At 39.6% G+C, this 26,566-nt stretch overlaps 1 protein-coding gene across 1 annotated transcript in view; it reads right to left on the bottom strand.

Annotated features, from left to right (window-relative positions):
- si:cabz01090165.1 (uncharacterized protein LOC100333421 homolog) overlaps window positions 1–25,936 on the bottom strand; it is a 128,521-nt gene extending 102,585 nt beyond the window's left edge. Inside the window, exons 1-2 of the mRNA XM_056766900.1 lie at window positions 25,449–25,936; window positions 25,069–25,242 (exon numbers count right to left, since the gene is read on the bottom strand). The gene's annotated coding sequence lies outside the window, so the exon portion shown is untranslated. The remainder of the gene's footprint in view (window positions 1–25,068; window positions 25,243–25,448) is intronic.
- Between the last annotated feature and the right edge of the window lie 630 nt (window positions 25,937–26,566).

The raw sequence follows: 26,566 nt of genomic DNA, 5'->3' as shown, positions 1-26,566 counted from the left end.
GAAATCCTCAAAGCTGACTCCTGGGTCTCTGTTGCTAGGCCTGCAAGCACAGCTAGATGTGCAACAGTGTGATTAAATATGTCATTTCAGTTGTTTATTGCTTAAATAAACAGGTAATTTTGTCTATGAAAAGATAACCGAGCCGGATTCAAACCATCATCACCGGGATGAACATCATGACCACAGGGCCGCACCTCTGCTGTTTATTTATCATCCCGGTTCATACCTGACCCAACGCTCCATATCCGAGTGGATTTTCATGATTCTTTTATGAAAACACGTGAACTTAGAAAATGCCACTGATCAGTTTGATATTCCTGATGTCTCAAATGTCTTCAAGGTCAGCGAACAGTACACTTCAATGACCGGTTGGCGCAGGAAATGTGATTTCGAATGCTACCTCGAGTATTGATCCGCAGCCTACACTGGTTCCTCTCTCTTCCAGTAAGTTCAAAGAGACGGAGCAGGTACGGCGCTCATGAGAGCTGACACAGAATCAGATTCTGAGTCAAGGCTTGTTGATTTCCACAACTCTACACCCGTCATTGAAATTCCAATTACACACTACTCTGTTTCTTTGACTATAAGTACGACAACAATAAGAACTGATGACTAGATTAGGTACATCTTCAGATTTCGCACACCAGCTGTGTTATTAAGGTTCAATTGCTTTGTACCCCACCAAAATAATCGTTCAGAAATCACGGCCAGAGGACTGTTGTTTGCCCAAGGCACGCGTGTCGGAAAGTAGGCATGCAAGCTCAAAACAACACGTGTCCTCTTCATCCATTCAATGCAATCTCTACCTCCAACAGAACAGAAAGCGACACAGAAAATGCATTAATGGAGAAACGCACCCGAGGGGCCGCGCCGAGCTCTGCACTGAGCAGAGTTGATTTCCTCTCCGAACCTGTCTGTCTCTCCCCGCAGATCCCTTTGGATGGCACATGCCACATTGGGTTGCAGTGGATCGTACGGCTGTGTGGACGAGCGCCGGCTAGAAAATCCATCTCATGTAATGACCCTCTATGTTATCTGCAAAGGCAGGGCTCTATCTCAGGGAGCTGGGAGTCAGAGGAGTCGTTTCGATTGGCCGTTGACAAACGTCTAATATGAGTGATTTCCTCAAGGCCGAAGCTTAGCGATGAACAGGAGAGAAATGAGTGGATGATGTTTCTGAAAGGAAACCGAGGAAGTATAACAAGATTAGTTCACATTACCATAAGCACCATCACGCCTGAGCCATTTGTAGCTTGAATTCAGTCCAATGCTTATTCCACAATATTACTTCTAATCCTTATCAGGCACACTCGAGCAGTTTGGAGTCCTTGCGGAAGAACATTGTACCCAGAGAAATTGCGAAAATGGTGATAATTTGCTGTATGTTGATGCATTATTTTAGCCATATCTGATGGAAACTCCACCCAAAAATGAAAATTCTGCATGAATTACTTCAAACCCGAGTTGTTCCAAACCTGTATAAATGTCTTCATTCTATCGACCACAAGAAAGATATTTGGAAAAAAGCAGCTGACATTTCTGCGACGTCATTGACTACGTTATGACAAATTAACATAGTAGTCATATGTGCCCCAGAACTGTTTGCTTTCCTAAATTTTTCAAAACATCTCATTTTGTGATCAACAGAACAGAACAAATGATACAATCATTTTCCAACTATGGTTGTCAATGATATCCCATGCTAACATTTTTCCAAATCTTTGTCTTTGTGTTCATCAGAACAAATAAATGTATACAGCTTTGAAACAACTTGAGAGTGAGCAAAATGACAGAATTTGTGGTTGGAATATCCCTTTAAGATTGTGTCAACTGCTGCTTGCATGTGTTGTCACAATTCTTTTGTCACCTTGGGAAGATGCATGTGTGAAATTTGGTACTTGGTGCATTTCAGCCCTGAGAATGTCTGTATCCAGCAGTGTTGGGTAAGTTACTCTGAAAAAGTAATGAATTACTAGTTACTCATTACATATTCAATAGTGTAATTAGATTACTGTCCAAATTACTCTGTCCAAAAAATATTTAGTTACTCATTACTAATTACTTTCTATATCCTACATCGACCTTGATTAGTTAAGTGATTCAAGGATAGACATGAAACGCCTTATTTAATTCATTCAAATAAATAATATTATTAACTGACCAAAGTATTACAAATGTGAGAATTATACATTAAAGCACAAATTTTAAAGTAAGACTTTGAATTTTGATGTCAATAACACTATTGCACACGCATATATTTCACAAAGTATTTAGTTTAAGTACATGAAAAGTAACTGTAATTAAATTACAGAAAAAAATATGAGTAATCCCTTACTTTACGTTTTCAAGGGAAAAGTAATTAAATTACAGTAACTAATTACTTAGTAACTAGTTACACCCAACATTGGTATCCAGTCATTCAAATGTGAGGAACGAGAACGGATGTGTGTAGACAGGGCGGAGGATGTTGCGTGCTAACATATGAGACATCTCTTTGAAAGATATCTTTTAAAAAGGATAAAGATATCTGCCAGACTGCGATATCATGTAGTCACTCAATAATCACAGTGAATGCCTCATTTAAAACATGACAGAAAACTCAAGCTCTCAGGCAAAGTTGTGAAGCAGGCTCACGTCTTCTTTTCACAACAAGCTTTTTGTATTTAGTTAACAGAATTTGTCAATACCAAAGAGTTTGTCAGCAATAACAATATGTCAAGAAACACTTTTTCCCTTTAATACTCATACAAAAATAATATTATTTTTCTGTTATTTTAATTTAGGGTAAAAAAGTCTGGTTATCCCACAGGGAAGTTGTCACAACCAATCTCCCAGATCCGCAGTAGGAGAAAATAAATAAGCAATATTATTTTTGCTATAGTTATATAAACAGGTTAACACTGTGAAATGTATAATTGTTTCCTCAAAGATCCCATTTAAATCTAATCCTTAAAGGTCCAGTGTATGAAATATAGAGGCATCTAGCGGTGAGGTTACGAATCACAACCATCGGCTCACTCCACCACTCCCCTCCCTTACAAGCACTACGGTGGCAGACAAAGGGCATGATGTCGCATTTTTGCTTCTTTTCCGAAAGAGATAACGTATTTACGAAACGCACTCTGTAAAACAGTTTGTCCTTTTAGTGCTAACGTAGAAACAACATGCCGAATTCCATGTAAGAGGACCCACGGTTTACGAAAATATAGCTCATTCTAAGATAATATAAACATAGCGCTTCATTAAGCATAGGCCCTGCACCTCTAAAGACAGTTTCTGTCAATAGATCCTTCAAAAAAATCACACATTGGACCTTTAACATTAATCTTTTTCCTAATGGTTTACTTATATAGTAGATGTAAATGAAGCTCTTAAAATATTTTGTCATGTAGATTTCATTGTGACTGTAGTCACTTGTGTGACAACATGCCCCACTACAGAACACATGATCTAGTAGGCTTCACTATATCCTGACTTTGATAGTGTCGGACTGAATTAAAATATTATCACCTTCATGAGTATCCGCTTCTCAAACCTTGCCGCCCCTACACAGGGGGGCCTAAGCAAAACACAGCTATGGCAATGAGGACTTGAATTGTTTTTTATTGCCGGGCGCTATGAAATTGATTTTCAAGGTGTGAAAAATGCTCAGCTAAGCCCTTGGCCGAAGGAATGTGTGATGGGGGTTTAGGTGTCCGCAAAGGTGTAGATCGAATGGTGAATTGTCAGGCCTTTTGAAAATGGCCTCTTTCTGTAGGTGTGGATCGAAAGGAAAGCTGTCGACTCTTTTGTAAATGGACTATTGTTTCCCTTTAAAGCGCCACATTGCTTCACCCCATAAAAAAACGATAACATTACATTTTATTTCCTGTTTTTATTTATTCCTATTTATTCGCTTTGCTTGATGAAATCAATTTAGTACGAAAAGGTATTATAAAACGAGAGGGGGAAATGTTTGTTTCGAATGAAAATGAGAGATGAGATAGATAGAAAAAAGTAATTTCGCTTCAAATCTAATTTGCCGATCTCCAATGAATATTTCATCAGCAAATCTGTGCCAGCTGTGCCCGCCACACACAGGACAGCATATCATTTGAAAACGGAGCGTCAGTGCCCGCAGGAAAAACTAAACGCAGATAAACCCTCACGAAGAAATACTTAAAATGTTTATCTTACTGTCCAGAACCTCAGGCTCCCTTGAGAAGGAAGGTTAAAGCTCGGGTTTTGTATTATTATTATTGGGTGGACCTGCCGTAATCTTGCTATGAGCTATAGCACCGGAAGTCAGATGAATATTTTGTCTGCAACCACGTTTTTAGAACGGCAAGCCCCGGGGTGGCCTTGCGTCGGGGTGGCAGAACATGAGGTGGCCCGACAGCAATCTAATCACTGGAGCAGTGTTCCAATTTTGCCTCTAAAATCTAGAACCCGATGTCAAACACCTGACCGATTAAGACTTCTCTGTGTACGTGTGTGTGACGGCTCTAAGGTGGGAACTGTTCACACGTGCTCTTCTGTGTCTAAATGAATAAAACATTACAAGGCTTGTGAGTGTGCTGATAGGTCCAGCTATTTTCGGATGTGCTAGCAACACTCTGTATGTGTGTCTCGGTTTGTGCACCTTTTCGTCAAGTGCCAATTATAAGTAATATGTTTTAAGGGCCAAGCCCGAAAGCTCTAGTATGGTAATGTTATGGTCTTAAAAAGGCACTGGAGTAAGGGCACATTAAGTTTCGGAAGCTATGAGGGCTCAGAAAACATAAGCAATAATGGGTCAATGCTTTGATCAATCGAGGCAATTACCGTTTATGGCAGGTTTAGCTGTGCCACGCTAGCACTATGCCTAGCACCGTCACCCAGCATGCCACGCTGAATCCTGAATGAAAAATTCATGAGGATCCCTTTTATAGGGAATATATCAAGTGCCAAATTACAGAGGCGAGGGATGAAACAACTAGCACACACTGCTGTTTGAAATGAACTTTTTTCATATTTGCAACCTAAACATTTTATGGGACAGTTTTAAGGGCATATTTCTTTACCTAGCCATATAAACACACATTGCTTTAATCTGTTTTGTAAAAACGTAACTATTGCTTTCTCTCATTGCGCAGGATGATCTAGTGGTTTCTTTAACCTGATCTCACAGGAACTATATTACGAGGTGGCTTCTTCGTATAAATTCGTACATTGTGAACTTTGCAAAAGCAAACAATTACTAGGAAAACAGCAATACCGAAATCCTGCCCCTAAATGTACCATCACTGGCGCATAAGTAAATGCATGAATGAGATTTACGAATTAGCCAAAACTAGCCACATCGTAAAAGAATATTTTTTTTGCCGTAATTTTTTGAGATCTTGATCTTTGTGGCATATATTTATTGAAAACATTTGAGGATAGACAATAAAAGATTAGAGCAACCTGTGAAACATTTCAACTTGATGTGGATATTAAAGGTCAGATCATTTGGTCGTGAAGGATTTTGAGAAATGCTTGACTTCATTTTGAAATATTTGACTGCAGACTTTCTGCACGGTTTCAAACATGGTTAATTTTTTCTGAAACTCTAAAAAGGCCCACAGAGAGTCTGTTGGAGAAATGGATAGGATTGCTTAGTCAAACTTTCCCTTTAATGCGTCTTTTAGAATTCAAAAAGACAAGATATTTCTGTCTCTTTGTTAACAAAATAATTATATAAAAGTCTATAACGCAGTTTTAAAAATTGCTACTGTCTCCTATAAAATCAAAATGACATCACAGTTTTTTTAATGTAATCTTATATATCGTATAGTTTTAAGTAGGGGCAAAGGTAATAAATATTAACAAGATGAACCACTCCAATAACAATAAATGAAGATAAATGCAACACTCAAAATGGCCACTCTAGCGAAGGAAGTCCTTGCTTTAAAACTTAGCAGAAAAACATTATGCCACAGTCCATATCATGTTTAATCGTCGATCAGAAATATTCTGTTTAATTTTTTCCAGCGATTTTAGAAATATCTGCCTTCCACCATTTAAAGAGATAGGACTGTTGACTAGCTATGATGTAAATAACTCCCTAGAGCCGTTGCAAACATGGCCGCTGAGTTGCACGGCTTTCGTTAATGGACTTTGGTAGGGGTGTCAAAAAATACCGATATTGAAAATAACCGTGGGATCAAAAACCGTGACGATGGATACGTGTTAATGCTACACATATGGTCGCAAATAATGCGTTTCAAGTTTTGCCTTAAGAGCCACAATGATTGCAGGCCCTCTCTCTCTCTAACCCTTACACTCAAAATATAAGTGAGATTTCTTTATTGATTCAATTAAGAAAGCACAAAATAACCAAATTTATGAGAAGTTTGACTAATTGCATTATTTGTTTATAAATAAAACACATTTAAACACATATTGTAATATTACTAACACTAATTATTTAGGCCGTGAAGTGAAAATCTGATATCATCACAGTCTTTTTTTTTTATATATATTTGGAGCATTTTGACCCTGTTAGCGATGTTTTTGACCCCAAAGATATGCTCACGTAACCTCTGTTGATTTTGGGTCACATCTTCAGAATTCTGTGAAATGGATTTCAAGTAAAGCATGTTACACAGAGCTTTGAGTTTTACACTCATATTAGTAGCTCAAAGCTTATATTTGCCATAATATTTACAAAACGAAGCACCGAGTTGTGTGGAGCTTATACAACAATAGACATAAAGTAGAATTTTGTATGATTTTGTTTGGATCTGCCTCTACTTTAAGATTTTTCCTCTCTCCATTTCTCTCTGTCATTCCTTTCTCTACCTCTCCACCTGTCCTGTCCTCCTTTTTCTCTTTCATATAATGGCTTCCTGGGGCGCCATGTCTGATTGCCTTGTGTTCTTCAAAGCACAGATTAATTTTTGCAGTCTTAGTACCACAAAGGCAAAGTGCGAGCATCCCTATTCAGCGCAGGCCTTCAACTTTTGATCAGACTGAAGATGCTGTTAAAAGCCATTCCTAATTACTTTCCGAATATCACTCAGGACGGTCATTTTGAAAGGTATTAAAATTATTCACAGATATTAGCAGAATGAGTAAATTGATATAGAAGATAATGAAAGCAGTAATAATTTACTACCGGGTGCATTCAAGATTTAATATCTCTGTAATGACTCGGCTAGATTAAAAGGGATTTTATGTGTCAAGGATATTGGCCAAATTACTGCATGTGGTTTAATAAGGATGAAGACACAAAACTACAATTGAAGTTCAAAGAAGTGAAGGTTTCTTCTCTTTATTTTTTAGTTTGTGTGCTCCGTTAGTGTATGAACTTCTGAAATCTCTATTTTAAAGGATAGAGCAATGTTAAAGGTCCTGAGTATGAAATTTAGCGGCATCTAACGGTGACGTTGCAAATTGCTACCAGCAGCTCACTCCACCTCCTCCCTTTAGAAGCACTATGGTGGTTGACACAGAACTAAGATGTAATCACGTTTTTGCTTCTTCTTAAATGAGATAACGTATTTACAAACACTTATGTCTTGGGGCTAGTATAGAAACAACAGGGAATTCCATGTAAGGGGACCCGCTGTGTACTGCATGTAGATAAATGAGCTGCACCTTATTTATTAACTATTAGCAAGATGGGCACTTTAAAAACAGTTTTTTCACACATTTTCATTTTGATGTAAACAACTGTCCTTTTTCAGCGGATTGTTGCCTCTTCTGTCTCATGCACACAAAAAAAACTCATGCCGGGGAGGGTGTCAGACGTGGAATTCAGAACTCACAGAAGAAAGGGTTAAATTCTTCAAAATTGTTCATTTTGTGTTCTACAAAAAAGTGAGCATTTTATTTTCATTGTCATTTGAACTGTTTCTTTAGGTGTGAAAGGCAAGCCATGCTGTGAAAGTGTAGAATAATATTTCAAACGAGTCATGTGAGGTATATTAGTGAAGAATGACCACACAGCTGCCTGGAGTTAGTGTTTTGTGTCAAAGCATTATCAAAGGGAAGAGAAAAGAGAGCTCCATTAAGCTCTCCTGTCACTGGGCTACATATTAAATGAGTTTCTTTTTATATATCTGTGGGCAATTTTAGGCCTTTAAATTTTACAAAACTGGTGACTCAGCACAAGTTGAAGCAATCCATGCCAGACCTACAGCATTATCCATTTGGCAGGGAGATCAGACAGGTGGAGAAGACAGAGAGAATGTAAAAATAACTTTTTAAAATAAGCCTTCCATATCTTATTTAAAGGTCCAGTGTGTGACATTTTGCGGGATTTATCGTTGAGGTCACGAATTCGCAGCACTATGGAGGTTGACACAGCACTAAAATTTTGTAACGTTTTCGCTTCTTTGCCAAAGTAGATAATGTGATAATAAACACATTCTGTAGAGCAGTTTGTCCGTTCAGGGCCACTGTAGAAACAACATGGCAAAATCCGTGTAGGAAGACCTTTTATCGTATGTAGATAAAAATAGCACATTCTTCGATTAAAAAAATATAGCACTTCTTTATGTAAAATCTTTATACTCCTCTGAAGACATATTTATACTGCATCCTGTCAATAGATTCTCCTAAAAATGACACGTTGGAAATATAGCAGCAAAGTATCATGTACCACACACACAGCTAGTGTATACAAAAACTGAAATTCTGGAATTTCTTTAGATTATAGTGCACTGGACAATACCAAATTCCATTAAAATAGAAATACAGATGGATCATAGTAAATAAATAGAAATAGAAAAACAGCATTCACTGCATCTTATTTATTCACTCTACTATAAGCATATATTATGGGCACTTTAAAAAAGTTTTTACACACAATTTGATGTAAGCAACTGTCCTGTTTCAGAAGATTGTTGCCTCTTCTGTCTCGTACAAAAAAATCATGCGAGGACGTCAGCAGGGGCATGTTTACCATGTTGTGGACCCTAAGCAAAGTCAAGACTTGAGACCCCCCACATATTGCCTTACATTTTTGTTTGAATTGCACAGCAGTATTGAGTACATGGAATTAATGAGACATATATACATACAAATATAAACTGGATTTATTTTACATTGAACCACATAACAGCACAAAATTCTCTACAGTTTGTTATAAGAATAAACCTTCTTGGTTTTGGGATTGAAAAATGTCCTTTGTTATATTTAGAAAAATACAGAATACTTTTCGCTGCAGTATAAGAAAGTAAAAGGTGCAAGATTCTTCTTTTCATGCTTCTTTTAATAGCGTTGGTTTGCTATATTCGTAAAATTTATATTAGATTTCTTTTGCTTCTTCGTTTTTAGCACTGCTTTGCGCTTCATTGCATGCATCTGAGTGTTTAAATGAAGTGTCATATTATTTTACCGCTTGTAGCCACTAGGGGGCCCCCAATCTTGCGGGGCCCTACGCATTTACATGGTTCTTGTGGTGGTAAACAACGCTACAGAACTCACAGATGAAAGGGTTAAATATTCTTCAAAAACAATCATTTTGTGTTCTAAAAAACAATTTAGGAAATACAGGTTTATAATGGCATCGTGGCTACAGTACATAATATCAGATGTCCCGTAAAGCAGAAGAGAGCATATCATTTTCATTTTAATATGAACTTTTTCTTTAGGTATGAAAGGCAAGCCATGCTTGGGAAGTGCAGAATAATATTTCAAACGAGTCATGTGAGGTATATTAGTGAAGAATGACCACACAGCTGCCTGGAGTTAGTGTTTTGTGTCAAAGCATTATCAAAGGGAAGAGAAAAGAGAGCTCCATTAAGCTCTCCTGTCACTGGGCTACATATTAAATGAGTTTCTTTTTATATATCTGTGGGCAATTTTAGGCCTTTAAATTTTACAAAACTGGTGACTCAGAACAAGTTAAAGCAATCCACGCCAGACCTAAAGCATTAACCATTTAGCAGGGATTTCAGACATGTGGAGAAGACAGAGAGAATGTAAAAATAACTTTCTATAAAATGCCTTGCAGATAAAAGATCTTAATTAAAGGTGCAGTGTATGTTTAGGGTTACTGTAGAGGGGACCAGCGGTGTATGCAGATAAAATGAGCTCATCCTAGGTAATAAAACATAAAACTTCATTATGTAAGATCTTTATATACCTATGAAGACATAGCTAAGTATATTATATTGCATTTCTGTCAATAGATCCTCCAAAAAACTACACATACCATATTTAATATTTCATAGTGACCGTGGGTTGGCAGACTTTAAAATGGACAGAAAGCAATATAAAAGGAGTGCCGTGATGTGATGATGGTTGGTTATACATGAGATCCGTTATTGTTGGATTTTATTGATGTCCAGCCTACAGCATAGGCACCATATTGGATTTCAGAGCTGTAACAGATGGAGGTGATTTTCAATGAATAATGACTTAATTTTGGTCTGTTCTTGATAGCTCGTGGTCACTTATATTGTGCTGTATTAATGATGTTAAAGATGTAATTATGCTTCAAAAGTTCTATATTAAAAACATACAGGCTTGAGTTACACTGTTTTGTTTGGGGTAAATTCTTCCTACTAATGTCAGATATGGCTTTACATTCCTCAAAGTGGCATCTGTCAGGATTTTTACCGATTTACTCTGTTGCTGGAGTTCATCAAGTCTATAACAGAAAAGTCTGCGGCAGGCTCTCAACATTTGCCAAAACCAATCCGCTTACAAGAGATTTCAGCACTCGCTGACTCGTTTGACTTATGAAACGTCGTGGAAAATCTGGAGTCGTGTAGGGACATTGTGTTAGTGACAAAAGACCTCCAGCCCCCTCAGAATTTGGAAGATCTAATGAGAAAAGATGAAATATGAAGTCATTTTCAGTTACCCTTTAAACCGCATCATAAATAATGAGAATGATAGCGGCACAATCGTGGAACATTTAAACTGTCCAGCTAGAAAGAATGAATGCTGTTAATGCAATAGCTATTCATGACATGCTCAGAATATAAAAGCCGTCATGGCTGAGCAGGCCCATAAGCAACTGCCTTTACTTTCCTTCAATAACCAAGTGCATCTTCTCTTTAATGGCATATCTGAATATGTTATTTGCACAATCAAGCTAGAAATAATCTTTATTTTTATACACTAAGCCTATGGACTATTACTCATATTGCTTTTCTGTATGCACATAGACTTTTATTCTGGGGAAGTGCCCCATTGATTTTTAGTCATGGCCAATATTTATCCCACACCATTTTCTGCTTTTGAAATATCAGCCTGTCCTCCAAGTAAAAACATTTCAATAGGTCGTTTGTGCACGTAGATTTATACCACAACACAGTGCCGGCCCGAGCCTCTTGGGGGCCCTAAGCAGAATTTGATTTGGGGGCCCTTTCCCAGCATGCGGAGTCATCTGTGCTTGAAGATTATTGACACAAATGTCACACTATAATTTTACATTATAAATTAATAAAAATACTAAATACAATACTTAATTAAAAGACTTTACTCTTCAACTTCTAAATACAAACTGTCACAAAACAATAAATAAATAATTTTAAATTAAATGTGCAATCTTTTAAATACATTTACATTTAGGCATTTGGCAGACGCTTTTATACACAGCAACTTATATTGCTTAATCCTATACATTTTACATAGTTGCGATCCCCTGGGATCGAACCCACGACCTTTCGTTGTTAACGCAATGCTCTTACCACTGAGCTACAGGAAAGCTGGGGCATCCACTTAACTTAGAAGATTAAGTTCCCCTTCGGCTGTTTTCTCCCACTTAAACTGATGTCTATTATCAATACGTGAAATAAACCTGGATAAATGTATATTAATAATGCGTGACTTTTCACTGTTGATGGCGGGGATTTAACGTTAGCTCTGGTGAGGGCTTATGTAAGATCACGAGTCGTGGCTAGCAGCTACCTCAAGTGACGTGAGCACAATTTTCACTAATCATGCAAACATACCTTTATCTTGCTCTTTTTTCTCCTCCTCTGTCCTTTTCTTCTTTCTCTTTTCGGCACCAGAGGATACATCCTTTTTTGTGACATGGCTTGTCATTTATTAATTACAGTGACACGCACTTGCGCGCCGGCGCGAATTGTCAATGCACGCGAAATGTGTCTAAGCGCAATTGCGAATGACTCAACCGCTGGCAGTCACAGCAGCAGTTGTCGGCAAATCAGAATTTTCTTATCTTGAATTATTCATTTCATTTATTCATTAATTAATTCATTTATATAACTTGTTTTAAGTTATTTAATTGTAAAAAAAACGATTGGGGGGCCCCCTGGTGGCCAGGGGGCCCCAAGCAGCCGCTTAGTTCGCTTATGCCTCGGGCCGGCCCTGCCACAACATTTCACGTTTTAAATGTAAAAGCACTCTAAAATCTTGAAAACAAGACAATGACGAATTTATATTTTGCCTTTATAAATGATTTATGGTATTCTAAACTATTTAAGAGCACCTAATCCCTTGTCAACAGTTTAAGGGATACTTCACCCAAAAATGAAAATTCTGTCATCATTTAATCATCTTCGAGTTGTTGAAAATCTGCATACATTTCTTTGTTCTTATGTTCTTATCTTTACTGTCCGACATTCTTCAAAATGACCTCTTTTGTGTTCAACAGAACAAAAAAATGCTAAAGTAATTTTCTTACTATGGGATTCAATGGGGGGCAAAATCAGTTTGGTTCCAAATATCTTTCTCTGCGTTCATCAGAACGTTTATAAAGATTTGGAATGACTCGAAGGTGAGAAAATTTTGACAAAATTTTCATTTTTGGTTTAAGTATCCATTTAAACACATGATTAAAGTACAGGGACAAGCATTTATTCCATAAAACGAACAAGACCTTCTGAACTGAAGCCATACAATTAGCGATACAAACTTTACAGGAGGAACTCCGGGAACGGACCTAAATACATCTTTAAACAAACCGGAACATTAGAATTAGCCAATAAGCATTTCACTCTCAACGCTGACGCAATTGCGCTGTCTGTCACAAGAACCTTAATCATCTGATTTAAATAAAAATCTTGGAAAAATGTACTGTATATAAAAAAAGAAAAAAAAGATTTGGTTGTAATAAGAACAAATGTGTTCTTTTTACAACCATTTTTCTTAACAAAGCTGTGAAGAACCTTTTCTAGAACGTTTTTTAAAGAGTATAGTCTAAGAATTTTTTTTTTTACCATAGTTTTATCTCTACCAGGATTTTCACATACTGGTACTTAAAGGTACAGTTTGTAGAAATCGTCGCTAGAGGGCGCACAATAAAAACAACAACAATCGCATAGCTTGATGAGGCTATGTAGAAGCGTGGAATGATGGGATATGTTCACAGCTGATGGGAACGCTGATACATCAATCAGACGATAACGGGAAATCATGTAAGCGGAAGAGGTAAAGTAATAAACTTTTAAAAATGTTGCGTTTGATGAAATCATTTTATTTCATTATAATGAATTAGACCCAAGTAATGTAAGGTTTAAAACTGAAATGTTAGTCATGGATGTTTCAGTAATTGTCCAATTCGATTGTGTGATAACACTGTTCAAATAAATCATAGTAAAAGTAGTTTTGAACGTACCCCCATCATTTGGAATAATGTTAGACGGAACAATGGTACAAACAACTTCTGCATCTGACAGTGTCACGAGGTTGCTATGTCAGTAAAGGCGGTAACATAGGGTAACGTGGATATGACGGCATTGACAGGCGACTAAATGGCCCGGTCCTCTGTATTTTTTCAGGATTTAAAAGCAGTTGGAAACATTCGAGATATTGTAAGTACTCAGCGGAAAAAATATATAGCAATGGCCTATTGGTTTTGGGATATTTTACTGCAAAATTCTTACAAACTCTACCTTTACAATTGCATGATAACTAATGGAAAAGTGGATGCAAAAAAATATTATTGCATTTAAGGTCCTTTAGAAATCTTGAAGTCCTTGAAAATTCAAGAATTGAAGACGAGAGTGGAAGTTATTCCTTAATATGAATACCCTAATAAAGCGAGAACTACCTGTTTAACAAAATCAAGGATTTTCCTTGCATTTGCACCGTAATAACTTTCACATTCTATAAACACGTTTCCACTCACTTCTTCTATGCTCATTGCAGACCTTCTGAATTAAAATTATGACCATTTATTTCACCTCTTTGTACATTGCTTACTTTGCCTGAGGACAAAAGAAGCACATCTTACTCCACTCTTTTTTAAAACTGAAGAATTTCTGCATAAATCTGTGATAACAAGTGACAGTTTGCATACCGGAATTTTACGTTTTCAATGTATGAAATGCTCTACTGGATTCACCTTCTACCAGTCCTCATTTAGCCATTGTCAACATCTTTATAACACCAGTAGACCATAACTGTATAACACACTCAAATAGATCAAACCACTAGATCAACACACAACTCCCTCTCATAAATCAAACCTTGACCAGGGCAGTAATTCCAGATGTATGGCCATTTTGATTCTGGAGGGCATTGTGGGAAGACCACTGCCCTTTGTACACAAGATTGTTCTAACACAGTCAGGTTAAGTAGGTTCATTAACAGAACCCCGCAATGACAAGGCACTCTCACCTTGGCCAAAGAGGCTTTTAAAAGCTTTGAAGCCAGGAGCGGCACGCAGTTACTTTTAATGAGCTAAATGAAAATCTATTGGCCCATTAGACACTTACAAACAACGCATAAGTAACATCTGTAAATAAAAGCCCTCATCTATGCATTTTTAATGTGTAATAAACATTAGTACCTAACGGCCTTAGATGTATACATTAGTTTCCACAAATTGTCTTCCCATCTAATAATCTCTTAAGCCTGATGACTTTAATAATGGAATCCTTGTAATGCAACCGCAAAAATCAACCAGCATAACACGAACAAGCCGCCCTTTCTCATTCATATGTAAATCGGTTTTCAATAGTTTGTGAACTTGTGCAATCTTTCGTGGTTTCCTAAACCCACATTTTGTTCTATACAAAAGCTACTTTTCAAGGCTTTTCCTTATTCTCAAGTCTTATTATTAAAGTCTTTAAAAAGCAGGGAATGTGCTTTGATTCTTTGCGAGTAGGAGCACTTCTTTGGATTAAAAAAGGCTCCATCGTTTATTCACCTTTACCATATAATGTCATACCTGTGCAGTTTATTTTCTTTCTGTGGTATGCCAAAACAAAGAATATCACATTGTGCTATGAATTCTGCTATGTAGAATGAAAATATATGGGGACCAGTGTAGTGTCTGTCGACCTCTAGAGAGGACAAAAGAATCAGAAAAGCATCAGAAACCAAAAATCAACTATATTTCAAACATCTAAAGACACACAGTAGCTTTGTGTATGGAGTTTAGCAATAGTATGCTAGCTGTGGTCACCATTCGTTTTAATTCTTGGAAGATAACATTTTGGACCATTCATTTTAAATAGCCCTTTGTTTTTTTATGAAAATATCGTAACTTGAAAAAATATAATAATAGTGAGCTTTTTCGGTGAACTTTCATTTAAGACAGAACAAAGTGTTTTTTCTAAGGCTTTCTTTCCAACAACAATCGAAGACCTGACAAACCCCTTCGGACTCATAATAGCACTAAGATATATTATGGCTGATTTAAATATCACCCAAGCCATCACTGTGGAAGTGATCATGATCATGTCTGTTGTCATAGTAACCATACACATCATCCTTGATAATCATCCCACAAGCCAATTTATTTTATACAGCCTCATTACTCATATAAAGCCCATCCTTTTCTCTGCGCTTTCTTTCCTCGACAGCCTATCCTGTTTAACGATTATAGATTTTTAAATACGAGTCATTTGATAGAGTGTGTGCAGTAAAGTATGCAGCCTCACACTCTATGGATGAGAGAGAGACACAAAGAAATATAGAGGTGAGAGATTAACAAGAGTATGTGGGTCACAGGTAAGGGAGACTAAAGAAGGACAGCACTTAACAAACCATTAGGCACTCGAAGTGTTCCCACACTGACACAGGGAGTGAGGTTATAATATGCTGAGAGCAAGATTGATCGGCTATTTACGGTAAACCTTCCTGCGGGAAGAGGCTGTTACGGCATGTCCGTTGGAAGTTCAGTCCCACACAAGTTACCCTGCAGGAATGTGTTAAAGATCTTTGACTAAAGAGGCAATGAGGATGTTGCATGCATGATGGATGAAGTTCCAACACGTTGTGCATCCATGCAGAAAACACTGCAGATGTTATACCGAGCTTTGTTTTTCAAGTTCTCTGCAGATAGACAGTAAAAGAGGTATACACGGTATTATGGACTGCTACGTTTGAATGAAGCTAATGAATGTTATTTAATATTGAAAGACCTACGTCTTTAGTACGTTTTTAGTTACATAATAATTTTTTTCTGCTTGCTAGTCAGTAGCAGCTGAAACTAAAGGGTAAATTCTCTTTTTTGGTCTCTTGTTCCATACAAAAACTGCACTTTAAATACAAATATCTGCTACGGTTTAAATTTTTCAAGGTTTAGCAGCATATAGATGACCTCAAAGCTGACTTACACAAAACTCAAACTTTTATTATTAGATTTGTATTTCCTTTGATGACTCACACATTCGCAAGCTTTATAAAAGCTGTTTCAATTGTAACCAGATTCCTCCTTATCACCTTTATTCCGGGACTATGTGATCTCATTCATCTCCGGCAGCTGATACCAAATGTTGACTTGATTGACTTTACAACTGCATAAGAGGATGGATTCACTCTCGCACTGCAAATAGACCTGTCGATCACACGAGCCACAGTCTCATCCACGTACTGTAACATGATGCATCAACATCTCTCTGTCACCGAAAATCAGTCATGTGCATCACTATTATTTTTCAATCGTGATACGTATCAACACGAGAAGATGCATCCAATAGATGCAGAATCAAGCAGAATGAGACATTCACCTGTGAGAACAGATATCTTCCATTAGGGCACTTTGCTTGCGTGGCATAGACAATTTCTCCCTTTATTCTCTTGTTTGCCACAATCATCCTACAAACTTATTGCCATTCCTTAAACATAAATGAGGCATGCGTTATTTAGAACTGAAAACAGGATATTGTTAATAATAAATATTTTTTTCAAATTTAAATTGACATTACATAGCAAATATGGTACGTAAGGGAATTGTAGTTGAATTTAAATGGAGTGTGTTTCCAAAATTCTTTTAAAGGGACAGTTCAACTAAAAATGAAAATTTTATCATCATTTACACACCCTGAAGGTGTTCCAAACCTATATCAATTTATTTCTCCTGTTGAACACAAACAAAGATGTCTTGAAGCATATTGATACTCAAACAGGTAGGGCACCATTGACTTTCATATTAGTTCTTTCCATATGGTAGTCAATTGCCCCGTTTGGTAACAAAAAATATTTTAAATATCTTTGTTTGTGTTCAGCAGAACAACAAAATGTATATAGGCTGGAAACAACTTGAGTAAAGAATTAGTAATTATTAGAACTAGTAGAAAAGAATTAGAAACCAAGGCTTCGATGCACCCTGAATCTAAATCCGTGGTTTAAAAAAGTAGTTCCAAACACACAAGGCATCCTGGGAAATTCCCTGCTTACCTCCTTAATTATTTACATACTTTTCCAAGCTCTTATGGCAAGTCAACATATGTTTTAAAGAACCAATCATGTCTAATCATGCAGTAATGAAGCTAATGCAATGTTGTGTTTGAAGATTTAAAATGTGTCATTATATTTTAATAAAGCTCTCTAAATGATTATATTTTATCAGAGTGTAAGTAAATCTTGCATGCCTTTGCTTATGTATTCAGATCAGAGTAAGAAAATGACAAACTCAGCGCGAGTTAAAGCAATAGTTACCCAAATGATTCCATATTAATTATTTACTTATACACTCATTTCTTTCCAAACCCGTATGATGTCACTTTATGCATAGAATACAAATGAATCTGTGAACGAATTAGTCTTTTCATCTGTGTCTTTTTTTAAGAATAAAGTTTCAATGTTATCGGTGAACAAAAATGCGAACTAAAATGATATCTGTTCCTCACGCAAGGCCTCGGAAGACTCATAATATACCTCATGATTAATTCGAAAAACCTCTTTACGGAGCTGGTCACTAAGAACTGTTGTTGTATAGGCAAGATGAGCGTGCACTTTTCCCATTTGTGTTGTACTGAAATAAATAACCGTGCAAGATCGGGACAACAACAGGGCGAGAAAATAGTCACTACTCTTAAAACATGTAATCAAATGCAGAAATCACTTCTTCAGCCCTTTGTTCTCTTCAGTCTTGTTCCCATATTTGTTTAAACACCCTCTGTGCTCAAATACACACGACGTACCCAACATGAAACCGATTACCGTATGCTGACAGAACCCTGTTATGTTTCATGTTCGAAAAGGATCTATTTTTAACTCTTTGCCAACACCCAACACCGTGTGCTGTTCACACCACAGTGATTGAGATAATTGGTTGGTGTTTAGTTGAGTAGACATTCAAAGACATCCACCCTTCCTTCCGCTGTGCCTTACGATCCACTGGCATTACACACAGTATGTGTCTCACCCACAGGCATTAGCTATTAGTGTTTGCCATGGCCATTCCCTCACGCGGAGTGCTGAGTAACAGAGCTGTGTTTACACTGCAGACGCATGAAAAAATGATCACGAAGAGAATGACAGAAAGGAATAAAGACAGGCTTCCCTCAGGCAGAAAACGCAGATGTTTGCAGGTACATTCACGAGTTCACCTATGCAGATAATAGAGTAGTTTTGAGGGTATGCGTATTTGGCGTGCTGTCGGGGCAGGGCTCCGAGCTTATTCATTCTTCCGAGCTCAGAGCACTCCCCCCTGTCCGGGTAGAGGGCTCCGAATCAGGCATTAGCCTGAACCCGGAACACTCCCCCTTTGAGATGCAACTGGTGCAGGTAAGCAGCCGCAATATGTACACCCCCCAAAAACGAGGCTGCTGGTGACCCGGCCTTGATTGGTATGAAGGCCAATGTTGTGGAGTCTGGGAGAGAATCCAGATGTTACTGAAGCGGGGAATTTTAAGGTTTTTGGAGGAAGGATGCCATAGATGGAGGATGAGCCCTTGTGGGGCGGTCGCTGCTGCGATGCTGGCCTTTAATGGAGTGATGTCTGCTGCTGCAGAACAGAGATGGAGGCACAGGCCCTTGCGGGGCGGTCGTTGCTGCGATGCTGGCCTCTAAGTAAATGATGTCTGCTGCTGCAGAACGCAGGTGAAGGCACGGGCCCTTGAGGGGTGGTCGCTGCTGCGATGCTGGCCTTTAATGGAGTGATGTCTGCTGCTGCAGAACATAGATGGAGGCATGGGCCCTTGTAGGGCGGTCGCTCATGCGATGCTGGCCTCTAAGTAAATGATGTCTGCTGCTGCAGAACGTAGGTGAAGGCACGGGCCCTTGAGGGGCGGTCGCTGCTACGATGCTGGCCTCTAAGGGAGTGATGTCTGCTGCTGCAGAACATAGATGGAGACGCGGGCCGGTGTGGGGAGGTTGCTGCTGCGATGCTAGGCTCTAAGGGTGGGGATGTCTGCTCCTGCAGAACGTAGATGGCGGCGCGGACCCTTGTGGGGTGGTCGCTGCTGCGATCCTGGCCTCTAAGGGAATAATCTGAAATGAAGGAGTTCTTCCTGAGTTTATGGGATGAGGGTAGGTTGATGCTAGATGATCTGGGAGATTAGGGTCCGGTGGGCTTCTTTGATGAGGGAGCGTTCTGACCGGATGTAGCTTTTGAAGGCCACTGACGTCCAGTGACCAAGAGCTTGGATCTGAGGCTGGGAGAGACCTTTTTGGGCGGCTGTGGTAGCTGCGCCGATGCGAAAGGAATGGCTCAAGAAATATTCTTCCGGGGTGCCGGATGGCGCAGAATGTTTTAAGATGATTTTGGAACCAAAAACATGAGACTGGATGACTGGAGTCATCTATGAAGAGAGGGTCGGATGAGTACTTTGCCTGTGATCTCCTGAAATGTAGGTAGGCAAGGAGGGTTTGGTAAGACTGGATGGGTGATTGAAGGTTGAATAAGTAGATGAAATGGCCTCTTTTGAATTGATCCGTCTTACTTTGCTTGATATGGAAAGAGATTGTTTCTGCATCAAGCCATGAGGTACAGAATGGAGTAGTTGTTAGAGAGAATCCAACAGATTGCCTCTGACAACATGTCGAAAATGTTTGGACTGCTTCTGCAACCAAAAGTAAGGCGAACGGAAAAATAGAATTGATGCGCCAGCAAATGCTGAACAGATGCCAAAAGTCTGGGTGAATGTCTGGGGCATAACTTTAATGCGGAGGTGATGTCGACTTTAGCTAGCCAGGCGCCGCGTCCGGCGGCTTTGATGAGTTTAATGGCTTGGTCGATGTCGTGGTATAGAAGGAAAACTCTTCGAGCGGAATGAGGCTGTTAATGCTCGGGAACGGAGAATTATGGGGGGACGACAGGTCGAATATGAGTGTTTTTTTGCCGGATAATTTTCTGGTAGCTACGCCGATGGGGCTGATACGGAAGGTTTTAAAGGGGGGGAGCGGCGAAGGGGCCCGATCATGAAGTTTGAGTCGATTTCATTTTTAATTAGAAGATCGACAGTTTCGGGTTCGGCAAGCGCGGGCTGAAGGTTGGGGCAGACTAGGCAGACGGAAGGTAGACTCTCGATACCGGGGTTGAAGTCGTTTGAGAGACCGGACAGAACGTAATCAGTAAAGCGCGTGTCGGGGTGAAGAGACAATTCAACAGACAAAACTTAAAACATTCACGGGAGTCGATAAATACTGTTAACGACTTTTATTTGAAGCTTTAGAGACTTCACAAACAATGGGGGGGGTGCTCGCCACTGCAGAAGCTGCAAACGTGCAGGAAGCGGCACCGCTGGCGTGAGCAAACGGCGATGTTTCACTTTCTATATGGTTCGCGGCTTGCTGCCTGCCGGCGATCAGAATCGGGCAGAGGTGGGTTGGCGGGATAAGATGGGAAGCGGGGACGTAGCCTGTGGATTTGATGTGAGGTGAGTCCGGACGAGTGAACCAAGGGGCAAGAAGTGGTGCTGTGGGCGACGGATCTGCAGGCCACGCACGAAATATTCTTGCAACTGAGGAAAATTTGGTTATGAAGCTCGGTGTCCTGTGCCCCCCAGTAAGGACACTGGTTCCACAGAGCAACGCGGATGGCACATTTGGCAAAAAAGAGACGATGATAGGTGTAGAAATGGGTTCCCCCGTAAGAGAGTGCGAGCTCCGCGACTATGACAAGGTAGTTGCTGAGCTCGCGCCTCCTATGAGGGAATGCCTTGCTGATTATCTTGAGGTAGCGTGAAAAGGCTACGGTGAATTCTGTTAATGTTAAGGTGCGTGAACTGCTGTGTGTTGTGTTTTTAGAGTGAGTGAGAGCTCGCCGTAGGTGATTTGGCGATCTGCTGATGGAGGTGAGAGTGGGGATAAAAGAGAGAAGAGGTCTACGTCCGCACCTGCCAGTATCTGCGACCTGATGCTTGCTGTCATGGGAGGTGGCTCCAGGGCTGGGGCATTGGGCGGGACCGGAGGAGGAGATCGCGAGGATGTGTGGGTGAGCTGGGGCCGCTTGCGGAGCCGTGCTCGCACTGCTGGGGCGGCTTGATGTGTGGCGAGCTTGAATGGTGACTGGGGATGCTGCCTGCTGGAGCTCTGCTGAGCGGGGAAGAGACTGCAGGTGGGCAGATCTGGCGTCCAGAGCACGGCCATAGCCTGCAGAGGGACCGCTGCAGCGGTTTTCGGACCGGACGCCCCTCCTCATTGGAGTCTGATCTGGCCGTAGATATGGGGAATCACGAACTTGCCTCGGCTTTCCTGTTGCCCTCGTCGTAATGACAGTTAGCGCAGTTAGGAAATCCGGCTGGAGGGAGGAGTACAAACCATACAGTTCGGCCTTGTTCATCCACCGCAAAAAGTGGACATCTGCTTGGGGTTGTTTCGTTCTCTGACATCACTGCAATTTGGATATACCAATGCTTGAGACTGAAGAGAGAGTGAAGGTAAGACGTCTTGATTATTTATAGAGACTCTCTCTCTCTCTTTTGAACTGATAGGTCGATTGCTGTGATTGCTGATAGCAGACCAGCCGAGCTGATTATCTGCTCCTCCCGACTTAGTTAATAAAACATCATTTGAAATATGAAAACAAGAGGTTAAAATGGGAAGGGAGAGAGATTTTTATGATAGTAGAAATATTTTCAATAAAAACTAACACTATCTTTCATTCAACAGTACCTGAAGCACTGAATTTGTTTGTGCAAGGGATGCCTGAACGACAGACGGCTGCTTTTTAAAATATAGGAATTTGCACTCGTTTTCTGTGAAGAGTGGTCACGCCTTGCTGTAATTCTACTGCAAATACTCTTCTTGTGCCAAAGTGGCTCTTGGCAAGGTATTAACGTAAACACAGTCAGTTCGTCTTAAGTGAGTGTAAACAAATGGGATATAAAATATAAATCGTGTCTCAAACCAGCTGTTGTCTATTATGCCATTAATTTAAATCACCCAGCGATAATATTTGCTTGATATTTTTCCTACATCTCTGACATCCTCACTCATTGATAAACAGTGTCAAATGCCATAGCTTGAATTTAATTTCTTAATGCTCGGCTAATATTTGTGTATTTATTAGCGTGGTAGTTTTTCCGATTCATTTTTGGAATTGGTTTTGAAATGTCGTGGGTGTTGGTACGGTATTTACCTTATCCACACTATCATTGGCATTGATTGGCAGCTTTTCAGACTTCTTTGGATTGAAATAACATCAGTTTGATGCAAGTCTGTCAGAGAACTCTGATGAAAGGGGGCGTAATGGCAAGTGTGGTCTGAACACCACGGTTAACATCTTTGTACGTGAAGAAAAGTTTGAGATGAAAGATAAAAGGGAGATTGAATCTGACTCGAGGTGTAGTGGGAATAGTGAAACCAACCTCAGTGGTGGAAAGGTAGTACGAGATGTAGTAAGAAGATAAAGGAGTTATATGTGAACACACCGGGAGGATAATGTCTTGAATCAGTAGGCTATTTGAGACCTTCAAGGCTGCTCAGAGCAAGCATTATACTGAAGTCTTGAGTGTGACACAACAAGGAGGTGTTTGGACAAAAAAGAAGTTTGGAGTCATGCCTTACATTTGAAAAATACAACTGGGTTCGAAGGAGAGTGATTCACAAAGTCTTGGAAAATGTTCTATTATCAACGCATTGCCATTGACCCACATGCAAAGAACAGCTGTCTTAATCTTGTAGTAACCCAGAAGCATAAACACACACACAAGCAGGCTAAGAGTATGGGTGGTTGCGCTAACAGGATTGGCTGGAAAGCACCATGCAGAACAGAGACACAAGGGAAGGCCTGCTTAGCCTCAGGGTTGCCAGATTCAGAGTAATAGACTTCCACCCTCTAACTCCCAAAGAGCTGACGGAGTGACCATGTCGTGTTGTGGGAGAGAGAGATGTATGGCTTCAGAGGCTCTCTTTGGGAATTTTTTCCATTTTGCTATTGAAACATCGCAAAATGTGTGCTTTCTTTGATGACAATATATAAAAAACACATGCAAGCACCCAGATTAATAGATATTATGACTGCAATGCTAAGTAATGGGACAGTGTCTTCACTGAACTGACTGAATTCTACATAAAGAGGTGTGAGTCCAAAGAAAACACTAGCACTAGCTCTAAAATCTGAAATATTATAAATGTTTAAAAATAAACATGTCGTCGCTGTCCTTCCGAAACCTTGCATATCCAAATTTGCTGTTTTTCAGTAACTGGAAAAGAACCTCTACTTTTTAAATGATAAAATACTGTGTTCCTTTATTGGTTAGATATTTGCAATACCCAGTAATAATAATAAAGACTAATAATGATGATTTATGGCAACAACAAAAAAATCACAAAATATGGTATTAGAATGCAGCAGGATGGTTCCTTCTAAAGATTTTTGTTTCATTATTAGGTAATATTAGGTAATTTACCCAAACACTGTACAAGTCCTTTTGTTATCCAAGGAAAACTAATTTTCTTTGATTTAACAAGAATTAAAAATTGACTAAACTGATTTAAATATGAAAAGGCAGATATAAGTTATTCAAAACATAACTAAACATTGAACATGTCTATGCTAAGCACACGTGGCACACACACAATTGATAGTAATTACATTAATTTCTTGACATCCACTAGGTGTGGCACACAGTGGCATTCCAATTATTGGACACAGAGTGATGAGCCTGCCAACAGAGTCTAATCAGTTCATTTTTTTAGATCATATCGTGATTCATATCTAATAATGTTAGTCACCACTGGTGGTTCCCCACTTGCCAGACAATCTATATTTGGCTGAGAAGAATAGAAGTACTGTGATGCACAGCAGCAATTCTGTCTGTCACATGGCAACAGAGCAAACACTGCTAGTTGAGGATCATATTTCTAAAGAATGTTAGATTTCTGTCATAAATGACCTTCAAAATAATTTTACCAGGGATTCTCTCTCTCTCTCTCTCTCTCTCTCTCTCTGTGCGTGTGCGTGCGTTTGTATGTGTGTGTGTGTTTGTGCTAAGGTGTGTGAGACAACGAAAAAGTGTAATAGACCGACTCAAGCCAGTTTCAATATTATTCTTGATCATTTATTCTTGCTGCTGTCCATGGTCCTGAATCCAGTCAACCAGTCTCCTGGGTATTATAGCACGGGATTTCTCGCTAGCCTATTTATTATGAGATTTCATAGAATTCATTCTGAAACTGAAACGAAAGCCTTTTATAAATAGTCAACTAATCCTCTTGCGAAAATCGCATTCAAAGGAAAATAAATTAAAGACAAAACACACTCGAAAATAACGGCACCAGCAACCGCCTCACGTTTTCCCCATGAGCAATTTATACTTGCACCGAATCGATGATTTCAATCGATCTGGCACCTATTTACTGCTATCCTTTCAACGAAAAAAAAACTTATGAACACTGCTATTCATTACCCTTTAAAAGGTCACAAACACACATTATTAAAGTCTTTTAATAATGCCCCCATTTGAATCACGCGCAGACACTCACATCTTCTACACAATTCAGAGGAAATAATGGTTAGCCTACCTTGTTTTTGCTCTCAGGATCTCACAAAAGATGTGTTTAACTTTGCTTGTAAGACAGGTCCGGTCGGAGTCCGATGAATCCTATACTATTCTGCGCGCTCGCACGAACACTCTGATGAGTTGACGGCTAAAAGGAGATCATCGCATCCATGCATCCAGACCACAGACACCGAGTCTAACAGATCCAAGCACAGACACGGGTCTTTATCACACGAACAGTGCGAGAATGTTATTCTGGAGTGTTGTCGGGCTCTGATTTATTGCCGGACCTACGATCTTTCTTGTTTATAACCGTGGCACGATGTCCTTGATGAGTATCCACATAACAATAAAATTGTGATTAGTCGACTAAACGAGCCCGAACGTGTTTGCTAGACATACTTTTTTCGTCCCAGATGAATCAAAGTCGTTGGGTATGCGGTATCATCTAATCCACGCAACGATCTGAAGTCCGCGCCTCCACTCCAGTGTATCCAAACATCATCCCAAGTAATATCCCGTCTGCTAAAGCATTATTCCGCCCAGTGTGGTGAAAGCCACTCCGACGAGAGAAATGTGCTTCCCGCGACGCAAATGTCAGGCTCTCCCCCTTGTGCGTATATAATAAATGACGAACTGTCAAAGAGGAGGTAGCGCTTCTCCTCGCACCCGCCGCGCTGCAGTTCAGCCGCCGGTAAATGGGAGTGGTGAGGAGACGCACGGAGCGCGGGTCGGTACGTCCTACCTCTCTCAGTCCCCACGGCCCAAGCTGCAGACACGCCTCGCACTGTCCATTGACAAGCGTTTGAGGGATCTTGTTATCTTGCCATCGTGTTGCAGTAACAGCTTTCAAATTGTCTTGAGAAGCATTCTAGCAAGCTTGAGATGAGTTTCAGCTGAGGCGTCAAGTGCGCGTGTGTGTGTGTGTTGGGGAGGGGTGTAGGTGGCGGACGGGGCTGTAAAGGGGTGTGTGTGTTCTGGAGTGGGATCTTGCATTTAAATGAGCGCAAATACTGTACGTGAATGGAATGGATCTTTGATTTTTAAAACGTGATCAGAATTCTTATTCTTCACTGTTTAGTGATGTGCTGCCGGAAACTTTATTTTCTAAATCCCCTAATTTGTTTCTCAAAAATAGTTGGTTCTTTAAGACAAATTGTGCTCGTCAGTGCCTAATGAAAAATATTGAATGCAGCACAGGGGAGAACTGGCACAAGGGTTGTATAAATATTTTATTTATTCTATATTCTTTAAGAAAATTTAGTGAAGGGACTTCCACAAAACAAACCTGATTAAATCCATGATGATGCTCAGGCAGAATGTGTTCTTGACTATGGATATTACATATTTGCGTTCAATTTGTACCTAGCTGTTTAAAGGACGCATTTTAAAGTAAAGTGCAAAAGAGATATGTAAGCATTACAGTAGAGGATGATGGTTAATTGCACTGTCTATCTCCTAATCTGCTCATCTTTCCTATTGCTGCCAGGGAGCTGGGGCATTATCAGAGATTAGAGAAG

Source organism: Triplophysa dalaica, chromosome 14 (assembly GCF_015846415.1).
Source record: "Triplophysa dalaica isolate WHDGS20190420 chromosome 14, ASM1584641v1, whole genome shotgun sequence".
Classification (NCBI taxonomy): domain Eukaryota; kingdom Metazoa; phylum Chordata; class Actinopteri; order Cypriniformes; family Nemacheilidae; genus Triplophysa; species Triplophysa dalaica.
The sequence above is the reverse complement of the archived record's forward strand: the minus strand, read 5'-3'. Positions and strand labels throughout refer to the sequence as shown.